Source organism: Ursus arctos, unplaced genomic scaffold, assembly GCF_023065955.2.
Source record: "Ursus arctos isolate Adak ecotype North America unplaced genomic scaffold, UrsArc2.0 scaffold_1, whole genome shotgun sequence".
Lineage (NCBI taxonomy): Eukaryota > Metazoa > Chordata > Mammalia > Carnivora > Ursidae > Ursus > Ursus arctos.
In genome coordinates, this window is record NW_026622763.1 from 80,128,453 (window position 1) to 80,143,830 (window position 15,378).

The 15,378-nt window shown below is 39.4% G+C and overlaps 1 protein-coding gene across 7 annotated transcripts in view; it reads left to right on the forward strand.

Annotated features, from left to right (window-relative positions):
- Nucleotides 1-15,378, forward strand: part of PARD3B (par-3 family cell polarity regulator beta) — a 980,939-nt gene that overhangs the window by 889,031 nt on the left and 76,530 nt on the right. The gene's annotated exons all lie outside the window — the stretch shown is intronic.

Genomic DNA, 15,378 nt, shown 5'->3' on the forward strand with positions numbered 1-15,378 from the left:
TCAGATTCCGGAGCCCAGAATGTTCCCCTCGCACAGCTTCCGGGGTAATTAGCCAATCAGGGGGCTGTGGCGGCCATCTTGTTCTTTCAGTTTAAGAAAAATTTCGACCCAGAGTTATTCAGGAGCTTAATATCATGTGGTTCTTATTAAACAGTAACGAGTGTGGTGTTATGGGAGAAAGAAAACTCACAGAAACCTCTCCTCTGAAATACGAAGAACACTTGAATAAAAACCCTAAAATGATATTAATCACTACAGCAATACTGAAATTGCCATTCTCCACGAGAAGAATGACCACTTTTGAATACAATTGTAATAACACATATCAGAGTCTGTGACTTTACAGTTCTCCTATGAAATTCATTCATTTCTTTGTGTTTCGTTCTGAGGCTTGAAATCACAGTGCTGATTTTCAGAGTGTCTATGAGAAAGTGCAAAAGTTGATACCAGTGATTTCATCCAGGCACAGGAAAACTTTCCATTTATTCAAGTAAATGATCTAAGAAGAACTGGTATAACATTGTTATTATAAACAATTGAGAAATAGTTTCTTTTCCAGCTTCAAGATAAGAATTTTGTAAAGTAATGGAGTTCTTGGGTTTTATCTCCATGAAGCTTTCTTCAAATGATTTAGCTCATTCTGTGTCATCTTTCACTCAGACATAGCTTCATTCCCTAGACAGCAAAACCAAAGCAACACGTGAGGGAAATAGATTTTCTGCTATCATTTCTTCCTTTGTTGCTTTATTCATTCACTGAATACTTAGCAATTTATACTAAGTGTACATCAAGCCCAACATTTGCATCAACGCGTAACAACAAAGAAGGAAAACCTGATTGGTGTGTGTGTGTGTGTGTGTGTGTGTGTCAGTGTGTGTGTGTGTCGGTGTGTGTGTGCACGGGTGTATGGGGGGAGGTGCACACCCAAAGACATTGTTTTCAAATATCTCCTTTAGAGAAACAGTAGGAAATGTTGTATGAGAAAGACATTCCCTGTCATGATCTGATGGCTTTCCTCTAATGAACCTTCTGGCTCACTCTATGATAATGGATACCCCCAAATGATGTGGAGAAATCTCCATTTTTCAGTTTTGTTTTCCCTACATCACTCATTGCCAGAGTTCCAGATTGTTTCTGAATAGCAGCTCTATTTTAATTATAATTTTTTTATGTGTATCAGCTACTTTTCCTTTCTTCATCTATTTAGTATGGACCAGGTTTCCTGTTTTCCATGCCATTCCCTTCACAGTAACTTTCCAGGTTTAAATTGTCAGGCAGCATCGCAGTGTACGTGGTTATAAGGGAATCAGAGGCTCACGTTCCGGAGGAGGCATTCATGGTCTCACAATTAATGGGAATGATGGCCGGAAGAAATCTTTCAGCATAATACTTAAATTGGTGACTGGGGGGAAAAAATGCTATGGGATTTTAGCAGTTTGTGGTTTATGTGTGGTTCTAGAACTATTTTTTAAATTTCCCGTTTTCAGAAAGTGGATAACCTGCTCCTTTCTCTACATATAGATGTGTATATGTAAGATTTAAAAAAAAATCTAGTCCTTAAATACATGATGGTGGAGGACTAAAAAGATGACAAGCAATAGGGAAGAACTGAAATTGTGTTTTAAACATTCAATATTTCCACTTAATTGATTCATTAATTTAATTTATCGGAAATCTGAGTACTGTCCCAATGAGAAGCTCTTACAACTTTCCTAACTTTCTTGAGGATCTTATCTCCAAAATAAAAAGAAAAGCTGTTAATGTCCTATAATTAATTAAGGAAAAGAATAAACCCATTTTCACTTATGTTTTGTGACTCTGACCCCAAGATTGAAGAACAAAATTTCAAAGGATATGGCTTCTTCATTTATTCATTTATCAATTAATTCCATAGACCTTAATTTGGTGGCAAGTTTCTTTCTGTCTTTGTGCCAGAAATTTACTTGACTCTGAGGATTCAAAAGTGAATAAGGAGTTCATGTCTGGTGGGAAAGGCAGACAGGAAACATAATTTCAAATGTAATGAGATATTTAGAAATACTTGTACAGGAAAAAAAAATTGATAAGCAAACACATAGGAAAGAAGGACTAAGCAATGAACATGGTAGATTCGCTTTTATCTCCACAAAGTTTCCCCTGTGTGTTTGGGTTTCCCTTTTGCCCATTCCGCCTCCATGTAAGCTACTCCGATTGCCCTTTGTAATTTCCAAGCAAATATAAAGTGGCTTTTATTAGGTTTCATGATGATTCTTCTCTTTAGGCCCAACCTCTTGTTTCGAGGATGTGAGCATTCGTGCATCACATCTGCCCCAATTACTGAGTGAGACCTGCCCTGGAGGGTAGTTTTTCAAACTGTGTGTTACAACTTATTAGATGATCATAAAACCAATTAGTCACAATTGACATTTTTAAGATTTTGAAGAGAGTAGGCTATATCAGAGGCCATGGCAGGTAGTAAAGATGAGTGTTGGTTGGTGAAGTTCTTGCTTTATATCCAATCTGTGCACACATACACATATCTGCTAGCTCATAATGGAAACTATATTCCTACTCATTATGATTTTAAAAGATAGAAAACCTGTAGTCTAGTTCCATATCTGAGTGGTTTACCATTTCTTTTTTTTTTTAATAATAATTTTTTACTATATTATGTTAGTCACCATACAGTACATCCCTAGATTTTGATGTAAAGTTCCATGATCCATTACTTGCGTATAACACCCAGTGCACCATGCAATACGTGCCCTCCTTAATACCCATCACCGGCCTATCCCATTCCCCCACCCCCCTCCCCTCTGAAGCCCTCAGCTGGTTTCCCAGAGTCCATAGTCTTATAAGATTTCACGTGGGATTTTTGTTTCAGACTAGGGGCTCAATCATTTTTTTGAATAGATAATGTTGAATACATCCCATCCCATTTCTTGATTATATCCGTATATCAATATAGTATATACATATATATTGGTATATAGATGAAGATAGGTATGCAATTTGCACATATTTTAGTTGATTTCAGTTTAGCAGTCAGTGGTTTATGTAGCTATTAAATAAACATCTGAAGCAGGGTTACAATTATATAGACAAAAATATTTTGAAAACCAGGTGAATACGTTGCCATACTCTAGTCTTTCTTGTTTTCCTGAAATTATGATTTTTTTCTTTTACATTAAACTTTTTTATTATAAATGTAATAAATGCTCACTGTAGTAATTTACATAATTGGCGAAAGTGTTAAAGCAGAAATGTAAATCATCTATCATCAACCATGCAATAAATGAACACTTTATGCTTTGGCATATTTTATACAGACACACACACATACATGCATATCACATGTAGTAATTAAATTGGGACCCTACTGGATATACTGTTACTTAAGCTACATCTTTCACTTTCTATTATATTGTGAGTGTTTCTCCTGCCAGTAGATAATCTGCAAAAATGTGAATATAACATTTAACTCACTAATTCATTAATCATGCTTTCACTGTTGGACGTTTAAGTTATTTTCATCATTTCCTGTAAGTAATGAGGTAATAATTATAGATAAATAATCACCTAGATAAATCTTTGCATTCTTGTGTTATTATTTCTTTATCATCAATCAATATAAGATATTAATTATTTAACATAGGGCTTTGAAAAAAATTTTAACTGATACAAATTACCCAACATGCCCCTAGAAAAGCTGATAAGTTTATATTCTCCCCAGCAGCATATTTATTAATGCATTTAACAAATCTTAATGGTCTGTTTTGTACAGGTTTCATACCAGACCTATTAAAACTGAGTGTTTTCATTTTTCTTAATTTTTACCATTTTGATAGCTCATATCAATTATTTTGTTTTCATTAAATTATAACTGAGATTTAGCACTTCATGTGTTTATTGGTCATGTATATTTCTTCTTTTATGAGTTCCCCCTTTTTTCTTTTACAATGTTTGCCTTTTTTGCTTCTAAATTATAAATGTTCTTGATGTGGAAGGATTATTAAACTTTTACTGTCAAATGGCATTCAGAATTTTTTTCTAACTTTGTCAGTAGTCTCAACTTTATGATATTTCAGAGAAAAAGAAGCTTTACTTTTTGTGTAAACAAACCAGAGATTTTTGTTAGTTTTTTCAAATGGCATTTAAACATCTATCAAGATAGTTATATGATTTTTCTTTTTCTATTAATGAGATGATTTATATTAATAGAGTTTCTAATATTGAATGGCCCTTGCAATTCTGAAAAAAATGAATCTACACTCACATGCTGTCTGTTTTTTCTTTGAAGATAAAGCTGGGCATGGATTGCAAGGATTTCATTTGAGATTTTGTACCTCTATTTGTTAGGGAAATTGATATCTAAGGATTCTTCCCCCTAACTTTAGCAGTTTTACATAGAAGAGTTACATAACCTTTGTAAAATGATTAGAGTAGCCTTTCATCTGTTACTATATGTTATATCAATTTCTATTGTCTAGAAATTATCTCTTTGTCAAGATTTAAAATAAGCCATCTATAAAACCATCTAGCCTGATGCTTTTATGGGTAATTCTTTGATACCTTTTTCAACTTTTCCTATAGATGGAGATCTTTGGGAAAGGAGATGTTTCCTCTTTTACTGAATTTTGGAAATTCGCTATCTTTTTCTATAACATCATTTATTTCATTGAGACTTTCAACCAATTAATATATTTTATGGGTTTTGCCACTTAAAACATTTAATAATTCTATTTCTCTGTCCTAATATATTTATTTTTACCTCTTTTTTTTTTTAAAGATTTTATTTATTTATTTGACAGAGAGAGAGACAGCCAGCGAGAGAGGGAAGACAAGCAGGGGGAGTGGGAGAGGAAGAAGCAGGCTCCCAGTGGAGGAGCCCGATGCAGGGCTCAGTCCCAGGACTCTGGGATCACGCCCTGAGCCGAAGGCAGACACTTAACGACTGAGTCACCCAGGCGCCCCTACATTTACCTCGTAACTTATTATTTCTTTTAAGAAGGAATAGAGCAAACTTTTTGAATTATTTAGCTTATTTAGTTCAGTTACTTTTTAATCATGTTCAATGACAATATAATTTTAGGCAGTGAGTTTGGTTTTGAATTTAGTTTGGTGTACTTCCAGAAATGTTAATATCTTAATGTTCTTCTTCTTATTTTTTTCTATGTATTTTGAAATTTAAGATTCTGTTTCTTCTTTGACCAAGAATGATTTTATGTAGTCATTATTTTAATTTTTAAGGATTTAGGCTTTTCCATCTAAAATTTTATTATCAATGTACAACTTTAATATTTTGTAGTCAAGGATAGTGAATTCTACAACTTGGGGCATTTATTGAAAGCTGACATAATATATGTAACTTTGTCATTTAAAGCTTTAAATTAATTAATTAAAACTAATGATTTTTCTAAAAATGTTCATTACTGAACAAACGTTTATTGAGTGCCTGTTATATTCCAGGCTCTGGTAAGGTGCTGAGGATGTAGGAGAGAGCAAAATGGACAAAAACCTCTGCCTTGTGGTACTTGCATTCTAGTATATAACACACGTGTGTCACTTTATTTCCTTAAATGCAAGTCAGCCTAGTCATTATACACACACTATAAATTTAATGATAGCTTTTCAGGAAAAGAACAAATAGAAAACACCACCAACATGAGCTTTTCTATTAAGAGCCATCTCCATGCATATCTCAGGTGTTTAAGTGTGAGAAATATGTGTCCTACCATTGGTAAAATAATCTTATTAATTTTATTGTTTCCAATACTGTATATGCTTATTTATCATTTCCTTGATCTGTCAAAGACAGACGAACATGAGGTTAAAGTCCCCTGTGCATTTTGTTTCTGAGGCTTTCCGCATCATTTTTTTAGGTCTATCTCTCGGAGAAGGTTGGAATGTGATGTTTGATTCATCCTGAGGCTTTTTCTTCCAGAGAAATGTTTAGCTCATTTATATCTGTTATCATAACTGTCATCCTTACTCTTTCTGTCATTTTGGTTTAGACTTTGTGTTTTGTACACCTTTTTCTGTTTCCTATTTTATTCCCCATGTGCTACAGTTTCTTTGATTATTTTATTTAGTAATTTCCCTCCTGCGGACTTTATAAAAACATTCTTTATCCTGTTTTCTCTATCAACATCAAAAATGAAATCAACTCTGTTGAGTCCCTTCCGTGTAAAAGGAACAAAGTGACACGATTATATGTCATCACAACTTTCCCTCACACTTTTAACGTGTGCTGTTTTAGATCCAGTCTTTCAAGAAGAACGTATGTCTTCTCTTTTCCTATTTCTTATGTGGCATGTTTTGTACCATCCAGGGATTACATGTTGTGTCTAATGCCAGCCCCTCTTTGCTACAACATCTCCAGCACTGAGTTCTTTATCTTGATTCATCTATTAACAGGCTTACCGTTTTGAGTAATTTCACTTCGGGAAGGATATGGAGTTAGTATATTTCTAAATCCTTGAAATCTGATAGTATCCTTTATGGATAAATCTCAACACTTACAACAACGCCTGGTGCTTTGACGTATATAATAAATATTTGTTAAATGAATGACATTCCTGCTTCCCAAGGGTTTTTCCTAGACATGCCATTGTCTTTTGGTTCTTAATATCAGGGAAGAAGAGCTCTGAGGCCAACCTGACTTTTCTTCTTTTAAGTGACTTGGTTTCCCTATCTGGATCTTATGGGATTCTTTCTTTATTCATGCTATTCAGAATTGTCACCCGAAGTCTTCTAGGTGTTGCTCTCTTTTCATTCATTTTGCCAGGTTCTTACTGAGTCCTTTCTGTTCAGTTTCATGCTGATTTCTTTCTGTTTCCTTTCTTGAAAGCATAGATGTTGTTCCTTAGACAAGATGGTGGAAGTCTCCTTGGTTCTCATCTCCTTACACCTAACTTTGGAGAAGTCCCCTCACGCCCCCACAATGGGCCTGGCTGATACAAAGCCACGCCTAGTGTTTAGAGGTTTGGCAGCTTGAAAAGACAGGAAGGGAACCAAAATCCCGTGCAATACCTGGTGGAGAACTTTGCTTCTGCTTAGTTTCTCAGATGGTTTCTCCGAAATCATGGGCAAGGGGTCAGCTCTCTGGGCCCTGATTTTGGTTTGTCCAGCGCCGCCAGCCTGAGTTTCCTGTGGCTGTGTCTGCCCTTCCTCCTCATGCTATTGTGCATCCAATAGGGAGGGGACACTTTCGAGTGCTTAGATTTGCTTCCCCTGCTTTGGCCACCTGGAGAACCCCCTGCTCTCCAGATGGACCATTTGGAAGGGCTGCCACTCCAAAGACACGAAAATCTCCATGCTAGTCTCCTCATCAGCCCCATACCCTCTCCTCCAGCCTCACCTCAAGCGCAAGAGTCGCAGCTTCCTCCACCAGCTCCCCAGCAAGATTGGTTGTGAGCGGGCACCATGTCCCCCTGTCAGCTTGGCCTGTGGCACCATTTCTAGCAGATACCCCTCAATACCTAGTTTTGGTACACGTTTCACCTACGATGGGTGCTGCCGACCATTTCAGTGGAATCTGGGAAAACAGCGGTAAATGGCCTGCACTCACATTGTCGCTGAGTCCAGAATTCAATACGCATTTTAACGCTTAACCTCCCTTTAAAGAAGGACTTTCTCCATGATGAATCATAGCAAGCTCCGGGACGGTTTTACTGCATCACAAAGGCCATGGTCCTAGCTGCAGTTTATGCTTATTCACACACAGTAAGACACTGCATATCTAGTGGTATGACTGGGAAGTATGATGGCTTTTTCTCCCTCCTCCACTAACTCCTAATTTTTCTTCAAACGGTCCTGCAAAAGTGAGCCATGGTGTAAAACTTCCAAATCGGTTTCCTTGCCATTCCAAGGACGGGCTGCGAAATGCAGTGAGAGAGCCGGCTTCCTGGTTGCCCGTCAGCGTGGCTTCAGTCGGGTGAAGCCGGAAGGGCCACGGAAGTTCAGAGGGTCGAGTTGTGGGTTTTCTCGTTTACACTGAAGATGTAAAATAATTAGAATGTAATGTGGAGGGCTACGTATATGCAGTTACCTCTGAATATATAAAAATCTTACTGCCTCGTCAAGCTGCATTGTTATAATTATTTAAAATGAAAAGTAAAGTTCCTGCCACAGACATAGATACATTGGTTGCATGGCTTTCTTAATTCCTAGTCTGAGGTCTGTAGTGTGGGTGATAATCTAGTCACAGAATCGTAGTTGTGATGCAGTCTCACTAGGGGTTTACAACAGTACGCATGAGTCCCAGCGTTACTGAAGGCTTGTTCTTGTTCCCATCAAACTGATACCCACTCTCCATTTTGGTAACAACTTCATCTTAAGGAGAATTTCAAAAAGGGCGGGGCTGACTCCCTGCCTCCAGGCCCTTTACCCCTGCAAATATGATTACTGGGGTTCCTATAGGTTTCTGATCTGTGCCCATCCTGAGAAAGTGAAGGAAAATCTGTGGGATCCTTTTTCAAAAGTTTTCTTGGAATCAAGCCAGTCCTACTTTGACTTTTATGACCTCCTGTCTCTCAGGGTCTGGGGCTCCACCCCCTCACGAGGATCAGATTTCCATGGAGGCTGATACCTCCGGTTCGCCTAGAACCTGAGAGATGGAGTTCCTATTGGAATTCCCTGCCCTGGATCGGTCACCCATTTCAATTTGATCCTAAGTGCTTGCCATCCTATCGTGGACAATCTTGAGCATAGGTTCTGTTTCACAGTTTGGTCTAATCTCCCCTTTCCTCTGGAACCCATCTTCCTGTCTCTGTCTCCCTCTGTACTCCTAGCTACCCTTGGGTGCTGGTCGCAGGCGTGTGGGTGTGTGCTTTTACAGCTTTAGGTGGCTATCGCTGGTCTGTCACATTCGACTGCTACCCTTCTGTCTGGTGGTGACACAGCCTTGACCTCAAAGCTGGAAGTGGTAGCGGATGCAAAGTTTTTTCCAATATTGCAAGGTAGAGTTCTATAAAAAGTGCTTGACTTTGATGGCCTCCTGTCCTTAAATGTCGGTAAGTGTGTGCTCCCAGAAACATGCCAGTCAGAAAGCCTCCAGGATCTCCTGGGCTTCCGTACCGTAAGCACGATTCTCCAGTTTGATAGCAAGCTCAACTTTGATGTCAGGCTGCTCGTCTCCTGCTTACAGCACTTACTGGCCAGCCACAGTTCCACTTTTAACTAGGAAACGAACTTGACAGATGCCACATTCCGTATTACTGCCTTTTTAATTCTAGTGAGGAAAATCATGCAGGATGCTCAATTGATCAACATGGGAAAGTTTTAAACTTAAAAGAGTACCACTGAACTTCTGCTTACTGCCTTATCTTTCTTCAATGATTATTGTAGTTTCGTCTAGTTTAAAATTCCTGAGGTATGCAGCACCAAAGTGCTACGTTGCTGCCTTTATTCACTACTGTTTAGAAATAGCATGTGGGGGTAGTGTGGAGTGAGGGAGACAAATCTTCATCAATAATGAGCAGTGATTGAAAACTAATTTTAAATGTTTCTTGTACTCATATGTTCACATCCCTTTGCGGGTAAATTCCATTCAGGGACACAGGTGGCCACTGAGACTCTATTTGGCTTTCAAGATGGTGGGGAAGTCGAATGAGAGCCATGTAGCTATAAATAAGACAGCACACGTGTAGAACCATCATCAGACATGCAAGTATAACTACAGTGAAAGTTACCTTGAACAAATCAGTTCCCAGGATGGCATTCATTTCGTATTGATAAATATGCTTGAAACAAAGATAATGGAGCAGATAATTAAACCATCTATTTGGAAACACAAACACACACACACACACTCACACACACACACTGCAGGGAGACAAGGAGCATTGGTTAGCACAAATTCTGTCAGTACATCCTACCGTCTTTCTCTAGGAGACTATCTGGCCTCTGACAGGAAAAAAATAGGAAAACATTTTGTCTACAGTAAGCCTTTTGATTCTGCAGTCAGTAAAGGACAAAAGAGCCCAGTTCTTATTTTTTTTTATATAGCTGGACAACAGTTTGGGGATGCTGGTAAAACAAGTCATTAGTGTTTCAGTTTTGGTTGGCTGCTGCCTACCAAGCTGTCTCCTCTGTGGTGATAACTGACCAGGGGAGTTAAAGGTAGGGCTACTCCGTTCTCTTCGGCCATAGAAAACCTTCTGGAGATCAGATCCTGCCTCGGCTTCAGTGCAGAAGGGCAGGTGCAGGACAAAGCCTTCATCACAGTGTGTTGCAGCCTCCACCTGTACCTCCTTCCTTCCACTTCCGGCGTCCCTTATGCTGTTCTTGTGGAGAAGAGATACTTGATACATGCTTGTTGACCCTGTCTCTCTCGGGAAAAGGAGGAGGATCAAGACGCATCCCGAAGCATCTTCGGAGTAACACAAGTTTCCATGGATATGAAGTCTGGTTCCCTCTACTATAGAGCGTAGGGTTCATCTCGCTACCTTTCTCAAGTTGCTGATGACTGCATGATGCCGTCAGAGATGGGTTGGTTGCTTTTGAGGAGAAATTCCTCATGGTCCACAGTGCACAGAGATTCTTACTTGGACCAAGTTCCTCATATAAACAGCCAGCTATGATCTGCAATGAGTGGTCTACACGGGTGATCCAGAAGTTGGGTTACATAGAAGTCCCATTAGCCCCCAGGATTATGCCATGAGTTAGTGTATGCCCACATTTTGTGTATCTACACTCACAATTATCTCCTTTGTGTAGTCTTCCCCAGCTGCTCCAACCACATCACTCTTTTTCTGTCGGGGCTTCTCGACCACTCTTGTCTGTACCAGGAAGTAAAACTTAATCACATCCTCCTGGTGCCATCACACAACCTAGTTGAGAGTTTCTGCATGTTTTAAGTCTACACTGTGCCCAGCCTGAGCGCTTTGCTGCCCTTAGACAAGTGTTTGCCAAATTGAAATCTTGATGGCCCAAATGGGTAAACTGAGGCACAGTCATCTAGTAATCTCTAAAGACAAAGTACACACCTTGTTGACACCTGTGTTCTCATCTCAGCCTCCTCTCTCTGTGTCAGAGATGACACAAACTTAAATATTCAACACGTTAACATAATGAGGAATGCCAACTAGTGGGTCATTGTCACATTTTCTTTTGCAAAGGAAGTTAATTTGGTTAGTGTCTTTTACAATGGTCCAAGTAGCTACCTGACATGCAGGCAATTATACCTATAAGGTGAGCTCCTCATTCAAGACTTTTTATAGATTAAATCAATGTATGTTCATGGATTTTAAAATAATAGATCTGGATATGGTGGCATGACCCCACTTGAGTGTTAAAAAAAAATTAACTTCCAACATATTTTAATGCAAATGTTACCTTCGTAAGTGGATGACCTGAAAAGAAAGTGTTTCCATAGTAACCTAAGGGAACACATAACCTGTTTATGATAACTTCTGCATGAAGAGAGCCAGGCATGGATAGGAGATATGCTTTGATGTCTGTTGGGAAAAAAAAAATCACTGACAACATTGTGTGAGTGAGTGGTTGGAGGATTTCTCTTTATTTGTAGTTAATTTAGAAAATAAACTTTCATAATGAACTGCTGAAATCCACACTTGAAACAACCAGATGATCTGTCGGGATATTTTTTTAAATGTAATTTGCCATAAGTGACAACCGAGGCATCAGTTAAAGAGAAATAGATTAACGATGAGTTCTTACTTGAGGTCTTTCCCATTCTGTGCATTTCTTTTTCTCTTTCCTCTGTGTTCTTCCCTAGGAATCACTGAGGCCTTTCAAAGCTCTTAGATTTCTCTTTTTTTTTTCTTCTCATTTTTTACCTCAGAACATGTCATGTAGAAGCTGCCGTTCTGGAACTGAGAGTCTATATTGTGCAGATAGCACCAACAAGGAATATATTGATTATCCTTCACTTTCTCTACTGACATGGCCAGTTGAGTTGGTGGCTTTTTAGAGGTACCATTAGCTAGAGATGAGTTTGACATCCACAAGCCCTCTATGGTTATTTTCCCTTCTTCTTACAGATGTAACATTTGTTAAAGAAATCTTGTCCACAAGATTCTTTTCTTTCTTTCATTCCTTATTATTATTTTTTTCTTTGAGGGTCATTAACGTAGGGAACAGATGCATGCAGTTTTAAGGAGTATTTCTTTGAAGCGCCATTTTAGAGTCAGCTCACTGACAGGTCCGTGCCCATGGGCTCTGGTGTGGACTTGGGGCAGAGGCACTGCCTACAATTACCCATCTGGTATCCATCTGGTAGCATGAATGAAAGATAATACCAGATCACAGAGAAACTCTACCAACTGCCAACTTGGTATAAGCAGGCAAGGAAGGTGCCACCCAACAGCGCCGTGAAGAGTAAGAAATGTTGTCCGTAGGGTATGCACATTTCCAGTGCAAGATGCAAGAGAATGGCATGTGAGAGCATATGGAAAGAAATTGCTGTACGCATCTAACCTTACAGCTGCAACTTGTTAAATATTAAACCGAGTTCTCTGCCTCACATAAGTTGCTAGTGGAGTTTGGGAGAAAAGATATCCTAATATGCCTGAGATGTGTATTTTGCTACTCACACCCACCCACAGGAGGGTTAACGGGATTTGAGGACTTTGGGATGAGGCATAGATACCAGCATCATAAAGGCATTGATCTCATTCACGTGGAATGCCACTTTGCAGTAGACTGTTGGGTTGTCGCAAAAATAAGGATTTTGTGCTTGCTATAAAGTGGTTTAGACATGTTATCAGTTTATTACATTCTCCTTGTTTTTATATCCCCCTTTTCTGCTTTGTCTCCTTCCTTCCTGAATGGAGCATGCTCTGGTTTGTGCCATGGCTAAGTATTGAGACTCTGTTGCTAGAACCGTCAGAGATTTGCTGTCTTCATTTTTTTTATATATTAATTTTTTATTATGTTATGTTAGTCACCATACAGTATATCCATAGTTTTTGATGTAATGTTCCATGATTCATTATTTGCGTATAACACCCAGTGCTCCATGCAATACGTGCCCTCCTTAATACCCATCACCGGCCTGACCCAATCCCTCCCCCCTCCCCCGAAGCCCTCAGTTTGTTTCCCAGAGCAAACAGAGATTTGCTGTCTTCATACAGCATCGTCCCCTCCGAGGAGCTCCAGATGGAAGCGCTGGTCCGAGATGGAAGGGCGTGCTTGCCTATGAGGCTAACCATCTGCAGGAGCCTTTCCGGTTTGTTTCCTCCACTTGCTCTGTAGTCTAGGTGCCTGGCTTGCCTCTGCATTCAGGCATGCTAGAGATGACCAAATAAAGTGAGATGTTAGAGTGAGCATTTAGCAGCATCGTGATCACCTAAGCATCAGTGCGCTCTCGTGGAGTCTTTTTTTGCACATCAAAAGGTTTGTCTTCATAGTAACATCTCATGTATGTATATATGGTACTTTATATACTGCCATATATTTTGAAAGACATTATCATACTCTTTACATCTAAGCAATTTAATGAAGACAAGAACCCATTTTTACAGATGAGAAACCTAGGCTCAGAAAAGTTTCGTGATTGCTGACAATCAGATCATTAGCTTTGAACCCAGATCATATGACCCAAAGTTTGAAAGTCTTCCACCAGATTTAGGTAAGGGGTTTTTTGTTTGTTTTTGTTTTAATCTCTGAACTTCTCTTTCCTCCTTATGAAAGGAAACATTTAACTCCTTAAGGCAGTTTCCCAAAGAATAAGAGCTAGAGTCAAGATAGGGAATCATGGTGGCCCCAAAAGTCCCCACCCTGTGGGTGGCTAGAGGGATGGGAGCTGAGTTGACTTCCTTTCTTCCGTAATCTCCAACAAGATGTTTCCCATACTTCCACTGAGAGACAATGCAAAGAAAAATGTCTTCCTGGTTGGCCACTCTGAGAACCATGCTGGATGAAGTCGGGAAGAAAGAAAGGCTATAAGTCAGAGGCAAGAGTCATCTGGATAAGAGTCGTAAATTATAGAATGCAGGATCACTAGCAAAGTGCCAGGATGGAGGCCGGTGAAGGATGAGATGTCAAAGTAGAAGGGTTATGATCCAAAGGAGAGATTTCAGTATTGATGTTGACCATGACTGGCGTAAAAGAGTTTGCGGAAAAGCCAAAATGAACTCAAACCTGATTCCATGTGGAAGATTGCATAAATTGTGTATTCTGTGCAAGACGATATAATACTGTAAATTCCCTTGCTTTTCTTCTTCCAACTTATGGGACTCAAGTTCTTTTGCCGTAATTTATACTAATTAGTCTTTCCACTTAAATCAAGAGGGGAACTGCGAATGTAGCCGTCCCTTGTCTGCTCCTCATTAGAGACAATTAAGAGTTAGAAGAACAAAAACACATCACAGAAAAGATGAGAAAAGCCACCCAGAGAGAGAAACATGAGGCAGGAAATGATCCTATTGAGCTGGACAAAGAGGAACTGATAGCCTTCAAGATCCGTCGCTCGTCCAGCTAAGGTCTGCACAGGGTCTGAGGTAGCACCGCCTGGTCATGCCAGCCTCCCCTGCGGTCGTCTCATCTGCGTTTTTCATATCTCCTGTCATATTGCATTTATTAAGAAATGTTCTCGCTCTCTAAATCCAATTCATTAGTTTCCCTCCGTGGATAAGAGGTATGGCATTACTGATGAGAGAAAAATAAGTCTTAAGCTAATCAGCCCTGGTAAATTCCAGTCTTGCACATTATTGTCATGGAAGCTTTCTCCCAGAATTCAGAGCACAAAGACGCAGGAGAGGGACCGGGTGTGAGATGTCCTCACACCGCTCTCGGAGCCCTGCTGCTTATATCACTTTATACTTTCCCAAAAGGGGAAGGAGGGGAGATCAGGGAGCATTTAATTGCCTTATAAACTGATTGACAAATCGGTGATCTGATGCATATGGATGATCTTTTTCGTGAAATGGCTCAGAACCTGCTAACAGAGATCATCAGGAGCCATGATTTGCACGCCCTCCGCGGGGTTATTACGGAGAAGCGGAAGGATGGGTTGATTATTATCTTTCCTTCTTTCTGGTTTTTTTTTTTTCTTGAATGTTTTCTTCGCCTCCGGGGAAATGCGTTCTAGCAGCGTGAGCACCACTATTAATCAACACTTGTAGCAATAATCAGGGAGTGAAAAATGGTGACCAGAATCTGTGAATGCACTGGCATAACTGTCTTCTGAGTTTTCCTTTGTGATCATGCCTTGGCATTCTAACATGGATAATTTATACAAAATTAATGTTGGCACCTTCTGAGGTGCAAAGATTTATAGAAGCAGTGCTTGCTTCTTCATCCATTAAAAAAGAAAGAGAAATCGTTTCTGGTCATGATGAATAATATTTTAGAGCCTGTAAAAATATACTTGCTATCTTCATGTTTCTTTGTGTCGTGTTGAGCCAGTGCGTCCCTTCGCGTTTGAGCCTGGGT